The sequence below is a fragment of the Perognathus longimembris genome, chromosome 1 (assembly GCF_023159225.1).
Source record: "Perognathus longimembris pacificus isolate PPM17 chromosome 1, ASM2315922v1, whole genome shotgun sequence".
NCBI classification, from domain to species: domain Eukaryota; kingdom Metazoa; phylum Chordata; class Mammalia; order Rodentia; family Heteromyidae; genus Perognathus; species Perognathus longimembris.
The window spans coordinates 148932030-148954405 of record NC_063161.1 but is presented as its reverse complement, the minus strand read 5'-3'; the positions used below and the strand labels follow the sequence as shown (position 1 = coordinate 148954405).

At 37.3% G+C, this 22376-nt stretch overlaps 1 long non-coding RNA gene and 1 other non-coding gene across 2 annotated transcripts; one reads left to right on the top strand and one right to left on the bottom strand.

Annotated features, from left to right (window-relative positions):
* The first annotated feature begins 615 nt into the window (after nucleotides 1-615).
* On the top strand, nucleotides 616-722 carry LOC125342036. The gene has a single exon (XR_007209133.1). It is a non-coding gene; the product is annotated as a U6 spliceosomal RNA (small nuclear RNA).
* A 345-nt stretch (nucleotides 723-1067) lies between these two features.
* Nucleotides 1068-21980, bottom strand: LOC125356267. The gene is made up of 3 exons (XR_007211846.1): nucleotides 21971-21980; nucleotides 17610-17616; nucleotides 1068-1202 (listed from the first exon to the last, which is right to left on the bottom strand). It is a non-coding gene; the product is annotated as an uncharacterized LOC125356267 (long non-coding RNA).
* Between the last annotated feature and the right edge of the window lie 396 nt (nucleotides 21981-22376).

The window sequence follows — 22376 nt, the reverse complement described above, 5'->3', positions numbered from 1 at the left end:
GGCTGCAGAAACAGGTGAATAAAAAGACATATAACCTTATTAAACATTTCCTAGCTCTAGACTCCAGAATCTACAACCCAAGGATTCTGCTAAAGATTGAATTTCCATGCATGTGTTGTTTCTTTCATGCATATGACAAAATACAATCCTTACCAAATATAACAACTAATATATGAAGCAAAATGCTTTGATCATTCAAATGAGCATTGCTGAGAAGGATATTGCCAGAAGAGATGGCTGGAAACTTCAATCCAATCGGCATTCCTGAATAGACTGAAGGTGGTAGACTTAATGGTAGAGTAGTTACATGGGAATGTGTGAAAATGATTTTTGACCCTCTGATGGCATTTTATATTCAGAAGGGAGAGAACTTTGTTCAGCATCAGAAGTCAGGAAAAAGAACAAAGTGTAAAAGTTGAAGTGTATGGACCTTAGGCAGACATTTCTTTAAATCACAGATTCTAGGAGGCAAGTGCAATATCTTCAGGGAGATTGAAGTTGCCATTGCTGGAAATATTAAGGTTCTTGGGTTGGGTAATGCATTGAATAAGTATTAACATTAGCAGAAATAAGAGTCAGATAACAGTGAAATTTGGGGAATTAAGGGAAGGTGATGTGCTCACTTCGGCAGCACATATACTAAAGTTGGAATGATACAGAGCAGATTAGAATGGCCCCTGCGCAAGGATGACATGAAAATTTGTGAAACATTCCATATTTTTATTTTTTTAAAATTGAATAATTAACTGGCAGATAAGGACAGTGCACATCCTTGGATCTTTCCAAAATATCAAAATGGCAAGAACTACCATTTGCAATCTCATCCTGGGAAATCCTCAGTCAAAGATTTATGGCAATATCCGAGTGGTGGCTAGCAGATCAGCAGATTGATTTGATTTCACATCAGAGACATTATCTTCAGAATTCAAAGAAAAAGTCCAAGTAAAGCTATGGCTATAGTGGTAGAACATTAGCTTTGAGCAAGAAAGCTCAAGGACTATGCCTTGGCCCTGAGTTCAAACCTCAGGACTAACAAAAAAAAAAAAAGAAAGAAAGAAAAGGAAAGACAATGGCCTTACTGTCTGCATGTGTTCACACAAAACCACATAGGGAATGTTGTAGTCATTTTTATACCTGGGTCCTTTCCTCCATGCTCAGTCAGAAGCATAAACAGAAAGGAAAGGTTTAGAAGTATTCACACTCTTTTTTACAAAAAAATAATTACTTATTTATTGTCAAAGTGATGTACAGTTTCATAAATAAGGCAGTGGGTACATTTCTTGTACAATTTGTTACCTCCGCCCTCATTTCCCCCCCTTCCCCCTTTGTCTTTTTATCCTTTGTCTCTTAATTTTGATAGTTTACTTATGTAACTGTAACCCCTCTATACATGACCTTTACAATTAAATTAAATTTAAAAAATTAAAAAAGAGAGGTGACAGGATGAAAAGAGAGTGGAAGGGTGGGCAAATGCAGCCCTTATACTAAATGTGCATATGTAAAAATGGAACCAAGTCCCATAAAGTTATGGATGGGTTTGGGAAAATTTTGGAGAACAAGGGAAAGAAGTGATATTGATCAAGACATACTGTGCTTTTGAACTGATTTGTTGAATTGGAATACCTTTGTACAACTACTTAAATACATAATTAAAAAGTAAATAATAAATTAAACAGAGGACTAGCTACATCTAAGTCCATTTGCCGGTTTTCAGATCTTAGAGGTTTTGATAGTTTGCGTTTGTTTCAGCCAGAAAAATTTGAAATGGAAACAGATTTCAAAATACTTGTAGAAAATGGATGGATACTGTATGATTTTCCCCCTATAGGATCAGTTCAGTTATTAAAGTCCTATATTTTTGAGGGTATTCAATAGACAGTTTCTATGGTTGACTATGATAAACAGTTATTTATAGATGTTTTGGGGATTGTCAGGGTAGCAGCTGGACAGTGGGAAAGTGAAAAAAGTAGTTTGTCCTTGATTAAAAGTAGTTCCACATGAGTTCCTTAATGGGCCATGATCCTGCAAAACACCCTGGTGATATTGACCTCAAAGAACCCTAGTGACACTGGAGGCAGAAGACAGAGTATATAATAACATAAAACCATTCTCCCAAAGAAATATCTCAAGTACTTGAGTCTAGAGTGATGAAACTTAAAAGAGGAGTTTAAGGTGAAGATGATACTAGCCAAACCTAGGTAAGTGAAATTTTATGCCTCATCAGTCTTAGACTTGCTCATCTGAGAAATGTTGTAATGTGTTTTTAAATTTTTTATAGGTACTCATTTCAAAGACAAGCCGACCATTAAGATGATCATCGTGAACCATAAGCAAGAAAGATATTGGTGGTCAAATAAAAGATAAACATTACAGGGAATTTTTATTGTGACCATGTAATTCTGGAGATGATCAAAGCAATTAGCACCTTCAAAGATTTAAACTTCAACCCTCTGGCACTGTTGAAGGTTCTAACATTTATATGAGTTTGCATAAAATGTCCTTTTTACTGGGCGTGTTTCTTCTAGAAGTGGCTAGGTTTGCTGGCAGCTAGAAGGGAAAATTCAACAGGACCATTAGCAAATAGTCTTAGTCTTAGGACCAAGGCTTACAACCTTTTACCCTATGACCACCCATTCTGGTTCTCTTGAATTCTCTGACTGACTCTCCATAGATTTATGAGCCTTGCTTCCTACCATCTGCTTTCATGAAGTTAGAAATATCCTAAGGCAAGATTTTTTTGAAATTTTTTCTGGCTCTTTCTAGCAAGGCTTCACTCATTCCATAAATACATGCCAAACATGTAGCTAAGTTGGCAAACAATTTCTTATAAAGGCCAAATAATAAGTGTTTTGGGCTTTCTGGGCCATAAAAATCTACCATAGGTAGCAGTAGGCAATACATACAACAGTGGAAATGGCAGTGTTCCAATAAAACTTTATGTAAAAAATAGGCACAAGGCCAAATTTAGCCCATGAGCCCTAGTTGGCAGACTGTTGAACCAGAAGACAGAAGAATAGATTATCTTAAAATCTCATATTTGGAATTTGAGTTCAAACTTTTTTATACTACAATAGCACAATTAAGTAGCTATGACAAAGACCTTATAGACCATAATACCTAAAGTATTTATTCTCCTATCCATTTCCATGAAAAAATAATGTTTGCCAACTTCTGATTTAGAATAATAGGATTCTTTTTTTTCTTGGAATAATAGGATTCTTAAGGGATAATAATTATGAACAAGAAATTAGGAATGAAGGAGATACTGTTTTAAACCCAAATGAAATACTATTAAAAGTAGCAGAAATAACCATGTGTCAGACATATGATAAGCATTTTACTATTAATTTTAAAATTACATTTAATGTGCTAATCAGAGCAATTACATAACATAATTATTGTGGTACTCAACTTACAAACTCAGAGATAGTTTACCTAAGCCATAGACTAATTTGAATGTAGGAACTCCAACACTGTTCTATGTGTTTCCGGAGCTTAGATTTAATTAATCTGGATCAGAAAGGATGAATATGTAATTTGCTCAGTTTGGGAAAGGTGCAAATGTGTGAAGGTATAAAAACATGTTTGAGGATCTGGGAGGAAAGTTAAGAAGTGAGAGGAAGCTGGACTGGGAAGAGTAATGAAGCTGAATTGTGAGTAGGTTTTGAATGCCAGGAGAGAGTTTCTCTCCACATTTCCTTTAGCCAGTTTTGCTTGGTGTGGATAAACTACTCAGCTATTATGGAGAGTACCAAAACCCTGAGATGTGGGTTTCTCTTCCTTATTAAGCTTTTTGTTTCCATAGAACACCCTCCACATCGTCAATGGTGACATTATGATGTCTGCAGCCCTTGTTTCTTGCTTGTTGTTAGAGTGAAGGAAGCCCCATCCTACTTAGGATGCTACTCTCACACACTGGTTCACCTCTGATATTTATCCAGAGAAATTAAAGAGCCAAAATATTAGCCCACAGAGGTTACTATGGAATTGCAGGCCTGGCTCATCTCAGAAAGGCCGAGAAATGTTAAGTTATTTCAAAACAGGAATAGGAACGCTATAGGACACTCATTTCAAGGGCAATGCCAAGAGCTTCCAAATGTCTCAGCTTTGACAGTCTGTCCACAAATCAGGACAGTCAATATTAGACCTGATCAGTCAGTATCTTTTATGCTGCTGATAAAGGAGACTGAGGCTCCAAGAAACGGTGGCTTTTCCTTGAGTCACAGCTCTGGGAAAAGACAGCTTGGGGTCAACCAGGCTGTGGAATTTGTTCCAGCCAGGTCAAAATGGTGTGTTTTACAGATCAAATGAGCTGCATATATCAATCAGCTACTTCACCAGACAGGTAGCATTTTCATATGGAAAAGGAGAGAAATGTGGCCTATTATGGAAATCATATTTAACAAACAAACTGGTCATTTCCACCGAGGAAGCAGCCTACTTCGATCTCCCATGAAAGGCACACCTCAACTCAATAGGGAAATCATTTTTATGGATAAGGGACAACAATGGAGTGAGCTGAGTCAGATGGTCTCTGAGAGGTTGAGAGAGGGCTCATCATTGTTTTTATCTTGGAAGCAAAATGTTATAACTAAATAGTATAAGTATAAACCCATAAGAATTTAGGATGTGTAGCACAAAGTAGATTCTAAAAGTACAAATACATTGAAAGTCTTCTGTTTCATATACAGAATAGGAGCAAATATTACATTAAGTTGAGCCATAGATGATTTTCTTTGTTTAATATAGCCTTGGAAAATATACTATTCCATTATACTGGCTCTTGGCATACCCTGTTTTGATAGATACTCCAATCTGAGGAACAGCATCTGATATCATGAAATAAGATAAAAACATCTGGGAGTTAAAAGAGGCTCTAGGGATCACCCTTTCTTATTACCATCTAGTGCAGTTGTTTAAGTGCAGTGTTATTTAAGGCCATTTGATATCCTTACCAATTCAGACAATTTTGAATGTAGATGTCATTGACTCCTTTTACCAATGCATTTTTAATGAGATGTTGTTACCCTTTGACAGAATTACGGCACATATTTTCCATATTGAATACTACTGCATATATTACGCACATATGCATGTTTCAACATGCTCTTCAAGTCAAAAGATTTGAAAAGAGGCAAAGACAGACCCCTCTTCAGGGTCTACTTCTACAGAGTTGGATAGTTTGTGGCTTTAGATATGTTTCCTATTGTTGTGTAGCTTCAATTTCCTTATTGTAAAATTGAATAGGAACAACTTTCACCTAGAGTTGATAAAAGTGTTAAGACAGGGCTGGGGATATAGCCTAGTGGCAAGAGTGCCTGCCTCGGATACACGAGGCCCTAGGTTCGATTCCCCAGCACCACATATACAGAAAACGGCCAGAAGCGGCGCTGTGGCTCAAGTGGCAGAGTGCTAGCCTTGAGCGGGAAGAAGCCAGGGACAGTGCTCAGGCCCTGAGTCCAAGGCCCAGGACTGGCCAAAAAAAAAAAAAAAAAAAAGTGTTAAGACAAGGACCATCAGTCTTTTGCAATAGGGCCTGGAACACACAACATGCACAGAAAATGGCAGGTTGTGTGGCGTGTGTGTGTGTTTGTGAACCATGTTGTGATGAGTACAAAACAATAATCTTAATGAAATCATGTGACTTGAGGAGAGTCCAGTCATAAACTAGGAATAGAAAGGCTTGTAGATTTCAAGGCCACAATATACATTGGATGCGTAGCCACAGAAATAAAACATGTTCCTTTAATGCTTGGCTTGGGACAACTTCTAGGATACAAGAAATTTTGGAGCCCCATCTGTGTAGCTGAGATTGTCTGGATTTTTTCTTCTCTGATCAGACATATACACTGCATCCAGATAAACAACAGATGGCCAGATCTTTGCATACAAATCAGCTTTATAGGAAGGCTCTGGGCACAATTGTAGAGATTATGTTACTTATATGTGAATAATCGGTCCTTGTTTCTTGACTCATTGATAACAAGCGATTATCTGGACTCACGGTAGATCCTCCAAACCCTGACTAACAAGTTAATAACACTATTAATTTTCAAAATTCAGGAAAGTGCCAGCTCCCTAACTGAACCAAAAAATTCAAGATTAGAAAAAGATCATACTTACCTGTATTTTCCTGAAAAAGAATGGTACCTCAAGAATGCCAAATTTCAAGTCTTCTGTCTTTTCTAGGCAAGGAGAACTTCAACTAAGTCATTGAGCTTGCTTGCAGTTCAACTCCATAGCAAAACACCATCTATGGATATCTCAAAGCATGCACTAATTCAGAAAAGAACTGGAAAAAATTTCTTTATAGCATATAAGCTTGGCAAACTGTATTAGTGGGAGCTATGTTATATATATTAAATACAAAGATAAAATATAGATGTTTATAAGATCCAACTCCTTTTCCCAAAATGATTCTTTTTTCAAATTATGCAGGGAGAGTATCTTGTTTCTTGCTTTGGCAGACCTGGGTCCCTGGGAATTTCACAGAAATACATACGTGTGTGTGTACACATATTTTGCACAAAATATTCACATATATATGTATTATACAACACATATATGCATGTATTTTTGTGTAATATATGCCGGCATATATTACACAAAAATATTCCATAAAAATACTGCTATAAAATTAGTCTCTGCTAAGGTGTCTATATCATTTCTTCCCATCTCATCAGAATAATTATTTGCTATTGTTGTGTAAGTTGTCACCGGTTTGTATAAAATATTTTGATTACCCAGACTATAATGAGAATACAATGCATATCACATGCAAAATGAATTGTAGTCCAATGAAATTTGTGCAATATTAATGATGTTTATATAAGTGATACTAAGTCTTTCTGGAATCATATTCAAAGGCATTGGCAAATGAGAATTTGGCTGAGTTAGACCAATTAACAATTGAAAAAGAGAAAATCAACATGGAAGATGATTAGAAGCTTCAAAAGAGAAGTATTTGAATATCAAAGGATTAAGAGAAGCCTCGGGGAAAAATGATGAATCTCTCAAATATTTTTACAAAAATTACCTTGCCTCCTAATCATGATATGAAAGTTAAATTCAAAGTGAAGGATTTCCTTTCATTTGATCATACAATTTTGTCAGAAAAATTACTGTTAAAAAATCAAGACCTGACTCATTTTCTCATCATTTTATGAATTAGCATGCTGTTAAAATTATCAAATAAATTCTGACTGTATGTGCAAAGTAAACTTATATTCATACATTTTAGTTTCATTTGCCAAACTCAATTTCTTCCATGCTTTTCTCTGGAATTAGGTGTCTGTTGAAGGTAGATTCACTTTAGAGTGAATTGGATTTCAGGGAAGCAGGTTGTGTGGTAATTAAGGTACTCAAGATTTTGTGTGGGATCTGGAGCCAGGATACTGGGTTTGGACTTGATTTCTGCTTCTCACTGGATACCAGGGGTAGGTTGCTCAACATCCCTGTGCCAAGTGTTCTTAATTGAAGATGGAAGTAATGGCAGGCTTGGTTTATTAGAAGCATGGTGATAATGTAGGGTTGGCTGCATCAGCTGCATCTTTCCTTTGGTTCCTTGGATTTTGGCTTATAAATCAAAATGGCTGATTTCATTTCTATCTTTTAAAAAAAATCTTATTACCTTTAAGTAGTTGTGCAAAGAAGATGCCATTTGACAATCAGCATCTGGGCTGATTCCATAATTTGGCTATGGCAAATCACACTTCTAGACAGAGCATTCTCATCCCCTTACTTTTCATTTTCTCATTGTTCTGTTATCTCATTCTGACATGGCTGTATGGTTTTAACATAAATTATTTTCAGAAGATTACTCTGACCATTTCTTATTTCTCACAAACTCTGTGGTAAACTCTCATGACAGTTATAAACTTACTGGCTACTTCTGTATTTTCTCTGGTCAATTCTTTGTTTTGCTTGCTAGGTAGGTCTGTTTCAGAGATACATATCTCTCAGTTAAAAGGGAAATCTCTTTCTCTGTCTCTCTTTCTCTTACTTCCTAGTCCCTGTCATACTTACTAATTATCAGCAGCTGTATGATGGCTTTAGTTAGGTAGAGTAAAGCAGCATAAAGAACTCTGCAGTCAGAAACCCTGATGGATTTGGCCATTAACTAACTGACTTTGGAGATGTGAATAGCACATTTCTCTCAGAACCTCCATTTTCATGTATTCTGGAGCAGAGAAGTTAGATTAAAGTCTTTAGGGGCAGATCCAGTTTGAGTGTTCTATAGTTCAGTGACATCAATAAAATTGAAGTGCTAAAGGGGCTATGCTATTTTATTCCCAACCTATTCAAGAAGATTGCCTTGGAATGGTAAAAGAACATCACGCTTCATCCACCAATGGCTACTAGGGCCAGACAGTGTCTTGACTTATATCAACTTACATGTTTTATGCTCTACTTGTTGACTTTCTTCTAAGGTTTTTGGGGTTATAAATGCTTTTTGGGGAGTATATGCCTTTGTCTATGTAATGCAGTTATTAGTGGTGCCCCATTACCTTAATATTAGTACCCTATGTTCTGAACTACAATACACAAAAAATGCTTTATATAAAATATCTCATTTAATCTATGGAAAAACTCAGTGTCAGAAGCTTATTGTTTTATGAATGAAATTATTAAACCCCAGAGAGATAAGAAAACATCCTGGAGTTAAATTATAGAAATTAAACAACTTCTGTCTCTTTGGCTTCACGAATCCATTCTCTTTCCTATTATACTGCACCACTTTTTTAGTGGTGTCTATATTTGTATCTATGTGTATCCCACTGGGAGCACTGTCTTCCAATTCAATTTCAAATTTCAACAATTCAATTTCAAACCTTGAAGGTTATAAATGTTTGCTGTCTAAATTTGTTTGTTTTGTAGATGAAGGTGGCTACATGTTGAATTGCTTTGTGCGTTTTCTGAAAGTCTGTCCTATAAAGAACAGTAGATGTAAGAGACAGCATGGCAAAGCCTTTGGGCTTTATATTAGGGCTTTGGAACTTAGTTCAGGTCCTTGTTAGTTGGTTGGTCTAGGGAATTTTCTTAGCTGCCTCATATTCCCATTTCCTTATTTGTAAAATGTGTAGTAATATTTCTTATTTTGTGACATTATGGTGATAATGAATCAACATGAAATCCTTAGTACAGTTTCCATAATGTACTGCATTAAATACCACACAAACACACACACACACACACAATTTAATTATTTTCTTAGCCTGCATAATTTTCTTTTTGAAATGCCCAATATACACTCAATTCTCTTATACTGCTGACTTGATCTAGTGGTCTCTCTCTAGGCTTTTCAGAAAAAAGGCAATGTTGGAATTCCTAGGCCACTAATAATACTTTCCTCTCCCACAATAATCTATCTCTCTGTCGCTTTGTTCTTTGGGGGGATTGTTTACATATTGTAGGCTTTGATATATGGAGGAGCGTATAATTAAAACACTTCCATTACAATAGTTTTTCCCAAGTCTTCCCACTGAACTGTCATTCTCTAGTATCACACTAAAAAAAGTAAAAACAAACAAGTAAGCAAATAAATAAGAAAACACTATAAAAGCAACAACAATAAAGCATTATAAGATCATTTCACTTTCTGGTATTAAAAATTACTGTTAAATCAAGCTGTCCTCAATTTTAAGTGAGATTTAGGCCTAGTTGACATAATTCACTTATATGCAAATTCATTATGCTTTTAGCTTCTGTTTTATTGTCTTGATTGGTAAGGTGTTTAGTCATATTTTTGTATCAATTATAAACATCTACAAGTAGATAGCATCTGTGTTGTAAAATTTTTCTCTAACCTTGAATTTTTATGCAATTTTATGACTGACTATATTTGTCTGTTTTGTTAAAAAATCTTTTGGATAATAGAAAAGAATGAGTCAAAGTAGTGAAAACCATCTTTGCCTTAGAAACTGCAGAATTATTAGTATTAATGTGTGTGTGTGTGTGTGTGTGTGTGTATGTGTGTGTGTGTTTCTAGCAATTTATTTGAAGGCCTCACATTCTCACTTGGATTTTTCCACTCAAGAATTGCATGCTCTCACTCAAGGCATACCTCTACTTCTGATTTTGCTAGCTAATTAGAGACAAGTCTCACAATTTTGTCGTGCCAGGCTGGCTCTAAACCTGGATCCTTAAATGGCGGCCAGCTGAATTGCTAGGATTGCAGTCATGAGCCACCAGCACCTGGCTTCCACTAGCCTCTTTTTTTATACAGTTACTTACCACACAATAATAAATTCACATAACTGTGTTTCTCAGAAAAGATCCCCATTGTTAAATGGTCTGTAACAGTTTTAGATTAAACCATATGAACACGTTTTAATCCAATGTTGTTTTGTTTTGTATTTTTGGTAGAGAGTCTCACAATGTAGCCCTAGCCAGCCTCAAACTTGAAAGCTTCCTGCTCCTCTTTCCTCAGCACTGGGATCATAGCCGTGTACCACTTCACTTAATTCAACTTTGACCCATATCAATGATGGTTGGTCATGCTTCCTCATACTTTCTGTCATAACAAGTCTCTGCTTTATGGAAAACAACCACAGTTCTGGTATATTAGTACTGAAGGAGGAAAATAGATCGCTCTTATTCCGTTGAAAATCAAAATGACATTTCTTGGTTTTCCACTGTCCCCCTTCTCCATTTCACAACTGTAGGTAGCTGTTTATATTTAACGAAGATTACACCTGCCTGCTTTGGCACTAATATGACATGTAGCTGATGCCTGGAAGTGCTGTTTCTTCCAAGTAAATTTCATATTTAATTTATTACTCAACTCTCTATCACTGCTTTTTTTGATGAACTGTACAGTGAAAAATGATTATTTGTTAAAGATTTCCCAGTATCTTTTTTTCAACTTGATAGCTACAAGAGCAGCAAAAAATTGCACCTCTCTATAAAGGCATTTGAGAGAGTAAAATCCAAGATAAAGAACTCCACAAGATGAAAGATTTGTTCTACTTACATTCTGGCTCTCTTCATCCCTTGCTTCACATAAACAGAGTGGCCATATTTTTCAAATAGGCTTTGAGAACAGATAAGAAGGATTCAGTTCATTTCCGCGAATACTGGGAATCTACCATTAGTTAGGCTGATGATGAAATGTTAAAAAATCATCTTTCCTGAGTTAGGGGCACAGTGCAGGGGTTAGTGCAGGAGCAAAACACACCAGCAGATGGTCTCTGTGCTCAGTTTCCATTTTTTCGATAGAAGCCCGTGCTTTAGTTTTGAAACATAAACATCTTCTACAATCCTTCCCTATTGTAATTTAAAGAAGTAAATGTTGTGACTAAACAGCAAACTGATGGTGATTTTATTAAAATGCATTATTCATGCCGGTGCTGCTAGGCTTTGTGAAAGGTGAATCCTTTCTTTCTGGCGGATAACTTTAACAATCACTGTAAGTCAGATGCACGCAGGAATGACAGAGAATCTTTCAGAAGCTAGAAAAATACACACACACACACACACACACACACACACACACACACACACAAATGCCACAGTAAAGGTATTATAAAAGGAGAGCCATGAAAGAGCAGGCCAGTAATCCCAGATATACAGGAGGCAAAGATGGAAGGACTGTGGTCCTTGGCTGACCTAGGGGAAAAGAGTGAGGTCCTTCTATGAAAAATATTACTAAAGTGAAGAAAAAGGTTGAGGGTGTGGTTCCAGTGATAGAATGAAGCTTTGCCTAGCACAAAAAAACTCAGTTCAAGCTCCAGTGCAAAGTCATATGCACATACATTCATTCATATATACATACACACATACATATATTACATTATATGTAAACTCCAAGGTGACCAGTAGCAGGGTTATATACAACTATCTTGTCAATAACTAAGTCACTCCAAATTATATCACCTTGCTTTTATAAGTTAAAAATCAGAGTGGTATGTCATTTTAGGTTTTAATGAGATCTAATGGACCACCTTGCATTGAATTTTAAGTTTAAAAATGAAAGGAACCGATGTACAAGGCATTACAAAAACCTTTTTTTTTAATTTTAGCTTTTATTATAGTTACTATTTTTTTTCTTTCTTTATTGTTAAAGTGATGTACAGAGGGGCTACAGTTTCATACATAAGGCAGTGAGTACATTTCTTACCCAACTTGTTACCTCCTCCCTCATTTTCCCCTGCCTCCCCCCCCCATTTCCCTCACCCCCTTTCAATGAGTTATATAGTTGGTTTACACCATATAGTTTTGTAAGTATTGCTGTTTCATTCATTTGTCTTTTTATCCTTTTCCTCTAAGTTTTGGTATTCCCTTTAGGACTCAGGATTATGGATGTCAGAGCTCTTCACGTATTTTCACATAACTCATAAGAAATATTTCTTAATTTTCCTACTTGTGACTTCATCAATATCCTACCCTAGGATTACCTTCTAATGATTTAATTCAATTTTTTTATGATCTTGAAAAATTTGTACTCCCTTTAGGATTACTTAATCTACGAACACCATTATTTTAGTTTACTTTTTCATTTCATTTATTTTATTTTAAATATCCATTTTTTTCTCTGTTTCTATCTCACAGTTTGTTGCCCATTAGTTTGTCATTGTGAAGCAAGAATCCTGGGATTGAGTGTTTTTAATCTGTCTTGGTGCATCTATCCATTTCCTTTGCTTCTATATTACCCATAACAGGAAGAAGCTGTTGGTGTAAAGAAAGGAGACATGCATCTTGCCTTCTACAGCCAAAGGTCAAGATAGAGACCTGCAGATTGTATATGGAATTTGATAGGAGGTTAATCCTTGTAGCATTTTGGGTTTTCATGGAACCTGTCAAGAGTGGAGTCGGCCTGGATGTACCCACTGTGGACACACTCACCGCTCTGGGAACTTCCAGGACATCTGTGTGCACTCGTCTCTAATCAGTTCTAGAGGCCAATACTTGTGTCTGTGTCCAGATTTAGACCAAAAGTGGGAGGAGAAAGATAGTGAAGACCGAGGGGAAGAAGATTCTTGCTCACAGGTGACCATGTCTACAGTGCTCCACACTTCTCTGTCCTTCCATTGGTCATGATCTTATTTCAGTTTTGCAACCTGCTTGTAAGGCACATACTTTTTCTTGCTTGCTTGCTTTATTGTTGTTGTTGCTGCTGCAGTCCTGGAGATTGAATTCAGGTCTTGTGCATGCTAAGCAAGTGCTGTATTGTTTGAAACATTGCCCTAGCCCTATTCATTTTACTTTTTTTTTTTTGCAGTTTTATTGTTTTTAAGTAGTTTTACAAAGGGGTTATAATTCTCTAAGTCAGATTATGAGTACATATCACCCTTTCCTTCATTCTCCCCATTTTCCCTCTGTCATACATACCCACTCACATAGTTCATTTTTCTTTACATAGTGTATCTTTTTGTTCTTTTTTTGAAGCATAACATTCCTTAGGACTGGCCACCAACTCCTGATCATCCTACCTCTGACTTCAAGTATCCTGGTGACAGGTATATCTGTCTGTGTCCATTAATTGTATGCACATAATATGACTGAGAAAATTTCGTCAAATAGCCTACCAAAAACTACTAGTCTTTCTGGCAGTGCAAAAAACAAAACAATAAAATCCTCAAAACCAGTTGCTTTTTTCCTCTCACCTGAAGAGTAAATTTTGGCCTTTGTGTTTCAAGCTTAGAAGACACAACAGCAGATCTATGACTGAAATTTCTGTCCTTTGACATTTAGAGGTCTGATTGCACAACTAGAGCTACCCAAGAAGAGCTGAACCTTCCACCACAATTTTTTTTTCAGAAGTTAGAATCAACTTCAAGAATACTGAAAAGAAAACCAGTTTCAAGCAGGTAAGTTTCACAGCACCATAAAATCTTTACTTAAATTGTGTACTGTTAAATATAATTAGTAATTGTAGTAAACATAATAACCTGATGATTGAAAAAGAATTTGTGTTATTGCAGAAGAATGCTCAGCCCAACAGAAAGACTCTTTAGTGCAGATAACCACAGTTAAGGAATGTAAAATTATTTGGAGTGAAGAGCGAATCTGAAGCGCCCTCATGCAAGTGGAGTCAGCTGAACATAGACTTTGTACAGAGAGTGATAAAAATAGCATCTGAAGGGCTAATCTTTCAGACCCAAACTTATAATTATGCAAACATCTTCCCAGGACATTAGTTCAATTTTATTTAAAAAGAAAGACTTTTTAAAATATGTCCTTTGACTTTTTCTGAAATAGCTTAAGGTGACTGGGCAGTTAAAATGAGTAGGAGAAATAGTGTGGAAGGTTATTTGGAAAGGCAATAAAAGTAGCAGAATTGGCACTTAAAGGGCTTGAGTAGAGAAGATTATAGTTCGGGGACAATCAGTTTATTTTCTGGCAGCTAAGCTGTAAAGAGAAATGGTTTGAATTATACAATATTAGAAAACATACAAATTCATCTATACAAAAAATTCTTGTACTTTAACCCAAGCATGGACACCCATATTTAAAGTAAAAAAAAAAATCAGTGTACTTGATCAACAACCATAACTTAATAAAAGATACAAGAATGTGCTACTTTTGGGTGGTCCCATACTAGGCCTCCATAAAGGCAGAGGGTGTGACATTAAATCATAACTTAAAGCAGGCAATTTTGTATAAGGCTATATAATGGTGTCCAAAGTGCTCAGCTTTCTGATGCCCTCAATTAGTGCTTGAATAGAATGTGGGAACTTGAGATGAATATCTAGTTAGCATGTCCATTAGATTGCATTCCTCAAATGGAAGGTGTTTGACACAGCTCTGGAAAGGGCTATATCCCTTTCAAACCCTCTTGCAACCACTTAGCCAGGATGCGTTTTGCTATTTCTCTACAATATCTGTACAAGGGAATGCTGTGTCAACTCCTAATTGCACATTTAAACCACAGTTGTAAGACTCAAAAGCCAAGAGATGGTAATAATGAATATTCATACCATACTTTATAGTTCTAAACTTGTGGTTTTGATTGACAATTAGATGAGCTGCTGATCCATTATCTCTGCTACAGCGGGAAGAGAAAGATATCGTATCAAAAAAAAGTTGCGATTATTTACCATCCTACATCCACACCTTTTGCGGTGATGGTGATGTGACTTTTTAAATTCTTCTATCAAGAGATGTAAGCCTTTTCCTCCAGCTGCCTGTAAGTGTGTTGGCCTTGGAATTTGACAGGACCAAGTTATAGTTTAATGCCTGTGTTGGCTCTAAGCTCTGACATCAAGGGAACAGCTCTTCTTCTTTTGGCTCTCTTGGAATCTTGACCTAAGCATCTTTGTGCACAACACCACCCAATCTACAGAAGCAGAGATGCCTCCATGACCTAGAGAAAAGGCATAAGTCAACCCAGCCACATCTAAAACCTCTTAGGCAAGCTCAGTTTAATTTTACTGACTGATAGAACTGTGAGATCTACAAACAATCATGTTTTAAACCACTAGCTTTGAGCTGGTTTGCTTTCCAGCAATTACTGTTATTCATAATAAGAATTTGTCAATAATAGCACCTTACATTTGAATAGAACTTTTCTATTTGAAAGGTATTTTGTACACCCTCTGTCCACTGCCTCCAACTTTTTAAATACCCATGTTACCCCACATTAAAGAAATACAGCCACAGTTACTTCACGGGGTTGTTTGGGATATTTAATGAAATCCTTAGAAGTTCAAACATAGTGGGTGGTTTGGTATGGTAAGATTTCTCAACTATTCATTAAACAACTTCTTTCTTAAGGAAAAATTTTAGGTATTATTTTCCTAATTTCCCCTACCTAAATTCTAACATGATATATCTGTTTCTGTATAGTATGCAAATTCCTGATGCAAACATAACAACATAATTTTTTTCTTTATAAGAACCAAGGTTCATGCTCATGTGGGTTTTGTTGTTCGTCTGCTACTAAGAATGCATGCTTCATTGGTTTTTCCCACTGCATCCTTTCCCATGTCAACACTGGAATCAGGGAATGATTTGCACTGGGTCACATAGTTGACAAAATGGCAGGAACAAAAAATTTACTCAGGATACTTGACTCCAAGCCAGTCTCTTTCCATTCTCTACTGGAGAGCTTGGGTTCAAATGTATGTTTCATCTGAAGTTGGATAAATTGAATCGTCTGCCTTTACAACTATGGGGTGAAAATCAGCTAATTAAACTGCTTGTAGTTGTTATAGTGCAAGAGGAAAAAGCAGCTCTATAAATGCTTAATAACCAGGTTGACAGAATCGGAAGCTGCTATTTGCTCCTGTGTGGATAGAGACTGTTCTTCAGATGAAGAGAATTTATTCTCTGGGGCCATCTATCCAGCCTCTCACTAACTTCACTCTCACTGCATTTCTTTAAGGATTTATAAGACAGAAAAGAAAATAGCAGCGAGACGGATTGAAAACATTTTCTTGATATAGGCATAAAACTCTAAGGACTAGGAGCAGGAAGGGGAGCCACAGACAGGGAAAGACTGGAGAAGATTAAATGTGTACATGTCACTAATCACTATATTCAACCTTTAGAAATGTTCTTTGTAAGCAAAGGCATTTGCAGAAAGAGAGCTTATAAAGAAATATGCTACCAACCTGAGGCACAAAGTTCACATAAGAAAATGTGACAGTGATTAAACATCCAGGGGCTTGTAGCAAGATTTGGAGTTGTGTGTGTGTACTCGGTTTAACCTGATCATGGTTAAAGAAGAAATTTGGCCTGTCTGAAGAAGGGAGATTGTAAACAGAGATATATGAGTTTCCATCATCTTCTCTACCTCATAATACTTAGTTCTCAAGGACCTGAGAGTCTGACTGATTACCAAGCAATTATAAACATATTTCTCAACTGGTTAATTTTCTCCCCTAGAGACTCCTGGGATCTCTCTTTTTACCTAGATCGCAGTAATTAAGTGACATGTGATTTTTCTATAGCCAGTTATTTCTCAGAGCAAGCAGGAATGACAGTTGTAACTATTTACAAAGTAATATTTGTATGCATATAGGTAAAAAATTGCTGTAGAGAGAGACCTTTAAAACCCTATGAAGTCTGAGTGTTACTTTAGAGGAGAGAAAATTTAGGCTTTGAGGCAGATAGTGATTTTCCCCAAACCACTGATTCAGCTGAAAGCCAAATTTGGTCACCTACTTTGTTGTGTGTGTGTGTGTGAGTGTGTGTGTGTGTGTATGTGTGTGTGTGTTGCACCTAACTTACCTTCTCTGACACAGCAATCTGCTGCCCCATTAAGGGTAGAATCATTTTTTGCACAATTTATTTAAGGAAGCAAACAACAAAACCTAACAATTTTTTTCTGAAATTCCCTGCTGCTTCTTTTCTCAAGCAAGATTCCTCTTTCTAGAGAAATTATTTCCCCTTTTCTTAGTTCCACTGTAAAAGCACTCATTCAAGCTCAGAGAAAGTTTGAGGAGTGCATGCATATACCTCCTGCTCCACCCACCCAGGCCAGAGGAGAAAAGAGCAGGTAAAAGCACTGACCACCCTGTCTTTTGCATCTTCCAGACAACATGCCTGGATGACTGCTCTTCCTGAATGTCTTTGCCACATTCTTTTTCTCATTGTTACGCAGTGCATGGCTACTGGTCCTATTGAATGTTCTTTCGGGGCATGATTCCTTAGTTCTGGAAGAACACACAGTCTCTCCTGGTTTTCTCTCTTCTTTTTCTCTTACATCCTCTTACTCCATTTTCCCCACCCTTGATAACCTTCTTAGCTCTTTTAGAATTCAGATGGGCATTTTCACAGGGTGACTTTCTTATGTCTCACATGAGTTTTGCTCTCATAGTACCAGCTCACAGCCTCCCCTAACACACCCCACGAGCAAACTCCAATTAATCCAAGAATTCAACTTCCTTATGTTCTTTTTTGTCTCTGGAGACATTTCATGTCAGAATCCTTTTGAGTTACCTCTGAACTCACTAGAATTGAATCCAAAGAATTTAATTCAAACCTTGCCCACCTTGTTTATGGTGGCATAACTCTATCAGATAATCCTTAGGCTCTATCCTGCTCACTGATCTGCTTGTAGTTTGCAAGACATGCTTGTAGTTCTAGAATGTCCATCTAGTAAATATTATAAATGCCATAAAACATTGTGAAAATCTTTTCATTTATTGATCCTAAGTGTTTCCATTTCCCAATGTAGGAGGAAGGCTTTTATATCCCTCCACCTGTCCATCCATCTGCCCATCCATCCATCCATGCATCTCTTCAGTAACCATTCAGTAAACATCATTGGCTGTAGTCAACACAAGAAAGCTTATTGATGTTAGTTTAAGTGATCTGCAGGGTGATTCCAGGCAGAAGTCATATAAGGCTAACTAACACCTTACCACTTCCTGAGTGAGCTTTGAGGATTCATTCAAAACACGCAGCAGACTGTCACAGGCTGAGCCTGAAAGTGGGGGGTGTACCCACTTTCTGCAGGAATAACCTGTGATTGGAGGCCTACTTTTCAGAAGGGGAGATTGTAGGGGGAAGGAAGGAGAAGAAGTAGCTGCAGATATACCATTTCACAAGTCCTTCCCACAGCATCCTGTGGTTGAAAATAGACAGGGAACAGGACGCAAATAGCAGCACCTGCTTAACACTGCAGTTTCTTGCAACCTGAGCTCCCAAAATGAGATGTGCTTGCAGGCAAGTGCTCCTGTCCCCAGAAACAGCAGAAAAGCAAGACTGACCCTCATATTCTTTTTCTTATGAAAGTGCCTACATTTCTCCATGTCACTGGGTCCATTTCTTCATAGATGGATGATAGATAGCACATTGGACTGAAGTTTAGATCAGGGCTGGACATTGATATGAAATTTTCTGTGTACTTTACATCAGAACTTTTACTCATTTTGAGTTTCAACTTTTCCATTGAAATCAGAGTAGGTTTTGAAAATCTGCTGAGGTTTTGACATCTAGATCCAGTGGATTTATTTCCACCCCACAGTCTCTTCTTCCTTTCCTCCCCTCCCTTTCCCTTTCCTTTCCTTTTCCCTCCTCTCCTCTTTCTCTTGTGCTATGTTGTGCCTCAGATCTTTGTTCTCTAACTTGTCTTTTTCATTCCATGCTCTCCCACTTATACTACAACTACACATTTGTCCATCATCTGGGTAATTGGAGATAAGTGTCTCACAGACTTCTGCCAGCTTCAAACTGATCCTCAGATTTCAGCCTTCTGAGTAGCAAGGACCACCTGCATGAGATACCTGCACTTAGTTCTTTACTATTTTCAGTGTTCTATAACTCCTTCACACATTTTCTTTCTTCACGAAAGGCAGAAATTTGCCTTTCAAGGTCTGCATGAGCCAGTTTTCGAGGATCATCAAGGGCCTTAATGGCTGCCATTTGACCCCAACTCTGCTACCTTTCCCTTCTCCTCCCCTCCCTCCTTCCCCCTCCTGCTCCCTTTCTCTCTCCCTCCTGCTCCCCCTCCTCCCTCTCTCTCTCACACTACCTTTTTCTTCCATATCAGACACTCAGAATCGCAGGTGATCTGTATTCATACGCATATACGTCGTTGCCATTGTCTATTCTGCTCATTGATTCAAGGCTGTTGTGCCACAACCAGGAGCCTTCCATCCTTGGAGGACCACCTTCAGTCTTTATCGAGTTCCCAGCCCCCATCACTCTCTCTTCTCTCCTATAATATTGTCTTCTCTCACCTTGTGCACCTTCTTCCTCTCCTGCCTCATCCTTCTATTCTCCATTTAGTACACATTGTCGATCTTCTCAGCTCATGACTTGTTCTCACTTTGTCATTCTTCATCTCCCTCCCATTCTCTCTTCAGCAATGTAATGTGGAGAACATCTTGTATTGTTGGAGGTAGTATAGATGTACAATTGGTTAATTTTATGCAATTTTTGCAAAAAAAAAACACAATCCTTTTTTAACTTTGTATAGTTGAATTACTCATCTATAAAATGGTCAATTAAAGATAATATGTATATATAATTATCATGCTGTTATTGGATACTCTGGATTAGGAGAAACTAGATTAAATATAGTTCCCTAAGCATTAACATTGGTGAGGTTGGCAATTTAGCTAGGTGGTAGAGTACTTGCCCACCATGTGCAAGGCCGTGAGTTTGATCCCAGCAATACACAAAACATTGAATTCCCTGTTCTAAGAGTACAATTTCATAACAGATGTAAACCACAACAATAAACACAATAGTCCTTCCTTTACATACCATCTTTATATTTCCCTGGTTTCTGTGACAATTGTCAGTTTCTCTTATGTGAGGTTAAGTGTCCCTGTTTTTGTTCGAAAACTCCTCAAGTATTCCCTCTGATAGCTTTTATCATGCTGATTAAGAATAGTCCATTTGACTTTCCTTCTGTTTTGCAACAAAGGGTATATCTACCTTGTTTTATTTACACTGAGACTCTAGGGTATGGAAAAGTGCTAGGATATGATATGAAACAGGATAAAGACGGGGGAGGTAAAAAGATGAGTGTGTTGCTTGAATCATAATATTTCAAGGCTGTTTTTGCTTTTGATAGACACCTTTGATTGATACTCAGTAAAATGTATTGAATGGACGAACTGGTGAATTGTTCTCCTTCCTCTTCTATGTTTTCTCAATCATATATCCCAGCCTCATTAATGTGTCATCTGTTCCTCCCTCTCACTAACTCTTGTTCTCCTTCTTCCATGGCATGGCCTACTAGGTCCCCTTAAGAGCACTCATCATTGCCTTCCTGTTCTTGTGCCTTCTCCATTCTTACCCTATGATCCTTCCTTGCTGGCTCTATTTGCTTGAATCTGGAAAACTCTCTTCTTGCTGCCTACTCCTCTATTGATTTATATGGAGTTATTTTGCCCAAAGAGGAAAAGGATTTCTTTGATACTCCAAAGGATCAGAGTGGTCACAAAAGCCACGGACAGCTTTTGTTTGATGTGGACAATTTTATTCCCATTCAATTCCCTGGATTTTCAAACGGCTGTAGATCTCTGAACTCAAAACATCTGAGCCAATACATCCTCCTCTCCTGAAACTGCACAGACACTTTTTAAAAGTCTCTAATAACCTTTTCCATGCATCTCGCTGAACAGAGGTCACATCATTAGTTGAGCCTTGAGTTCAAAATGAAAAGGTAAAATGGTTAAATTAAGAACCCAACCAATTTCAAGTCCTTAAATAAAAGTGGAAGGCACAAGTTCACTTCCAGCTACTTCCTTCTCCTTGCCACCTGCTTTTGTATTTCACACTTTCTAAGGTCAAAACCTTTTGAGCACTTGCATTTACTATTTGAGTTACATTCACCATTAATTAGGCAATCAGCTCTGTAATTAGGATATCCCTCCTCATAAAATTACCACAGAGGATTTTAAATTTAAAGAATCTATCAAATATGCACAGGTGGCTTTGAAAAATCTAGAAATTATTACATAAGCTTGCATAAACAATTTATAAAACTGAAAAGTAGACATTATAGGGTAGGGCTTGTCCTCTATTTGGTGTCTCCCAGGCTAAAGTTCTGTGTCTCCCTCAGAGGGTCACTGTATATTGCAATCAAGTGCTGATTTGTAAATACAATATTGTACTTAATATTTCCTCTAATCACTCAAGTAAGGACATAGATGTCAAGGAGATGAAAATTTGTGAGAAAGTCCCAATATAGGGAGACTTTTTCTCTACTTGGGGAAAACAGAGCAGCATTGAACTGGGTGAGACAAGGGAAAGTAGCAAGGATGGCCATGTGGTCATTGGCAGGGGGGATAAGTTGCTGAACTTTCTTTTCTTTTTTTAAATTTTATTATTGTCAACGTGATGTAAGAAGGTTTATAGTTTTATACGTAAGGCATTGAGTACATTTTTTAATCCAACTTTTTATCCTCCTCCCTCATTTTCCCCCGTCTCCCCCTTCCCCATTTCCCTCCCCCAACCATGAGTTGTACAGTTGGTTTACACCAGTATTGCTGTTGCATTGGTTTGTCTTTTTATCGTTTATCTCTTGATTTTGGTATTCCCTTCCCCTTCCCTAGTCCAATACATGTACATAGAATATCCAGGTTACTAAAATTAGTTACAGTGATATAAGGGGTCAAACCACGAGAAAGAAATACAAAAGAAAAAGGGTAATATTTCACATGGCATGTTCAAAGCCACCAGAACAAGTATGCTTATCACAGCACAAATTGTCATCGCTAAAATATGGAACCAACCCAGATGCTCCTCAGTAGATGAGTGGATCAAGAAAATGTGGTCATATACACAATGAAATTCTATGCCTCTATCAGAAAGAATGACATTGACCCATTCGTGATGAAATGGAAAGATTTGGAAAAAAAAAATCGTACTAAATGAAGAGAGCCAGACCCAAAGAAACATAGACTTTACGGTTTCCCTCTTCGGGAATAATTAGTACATGTCTAGGATATTCCTAGCAGAAGATCACAATAGCT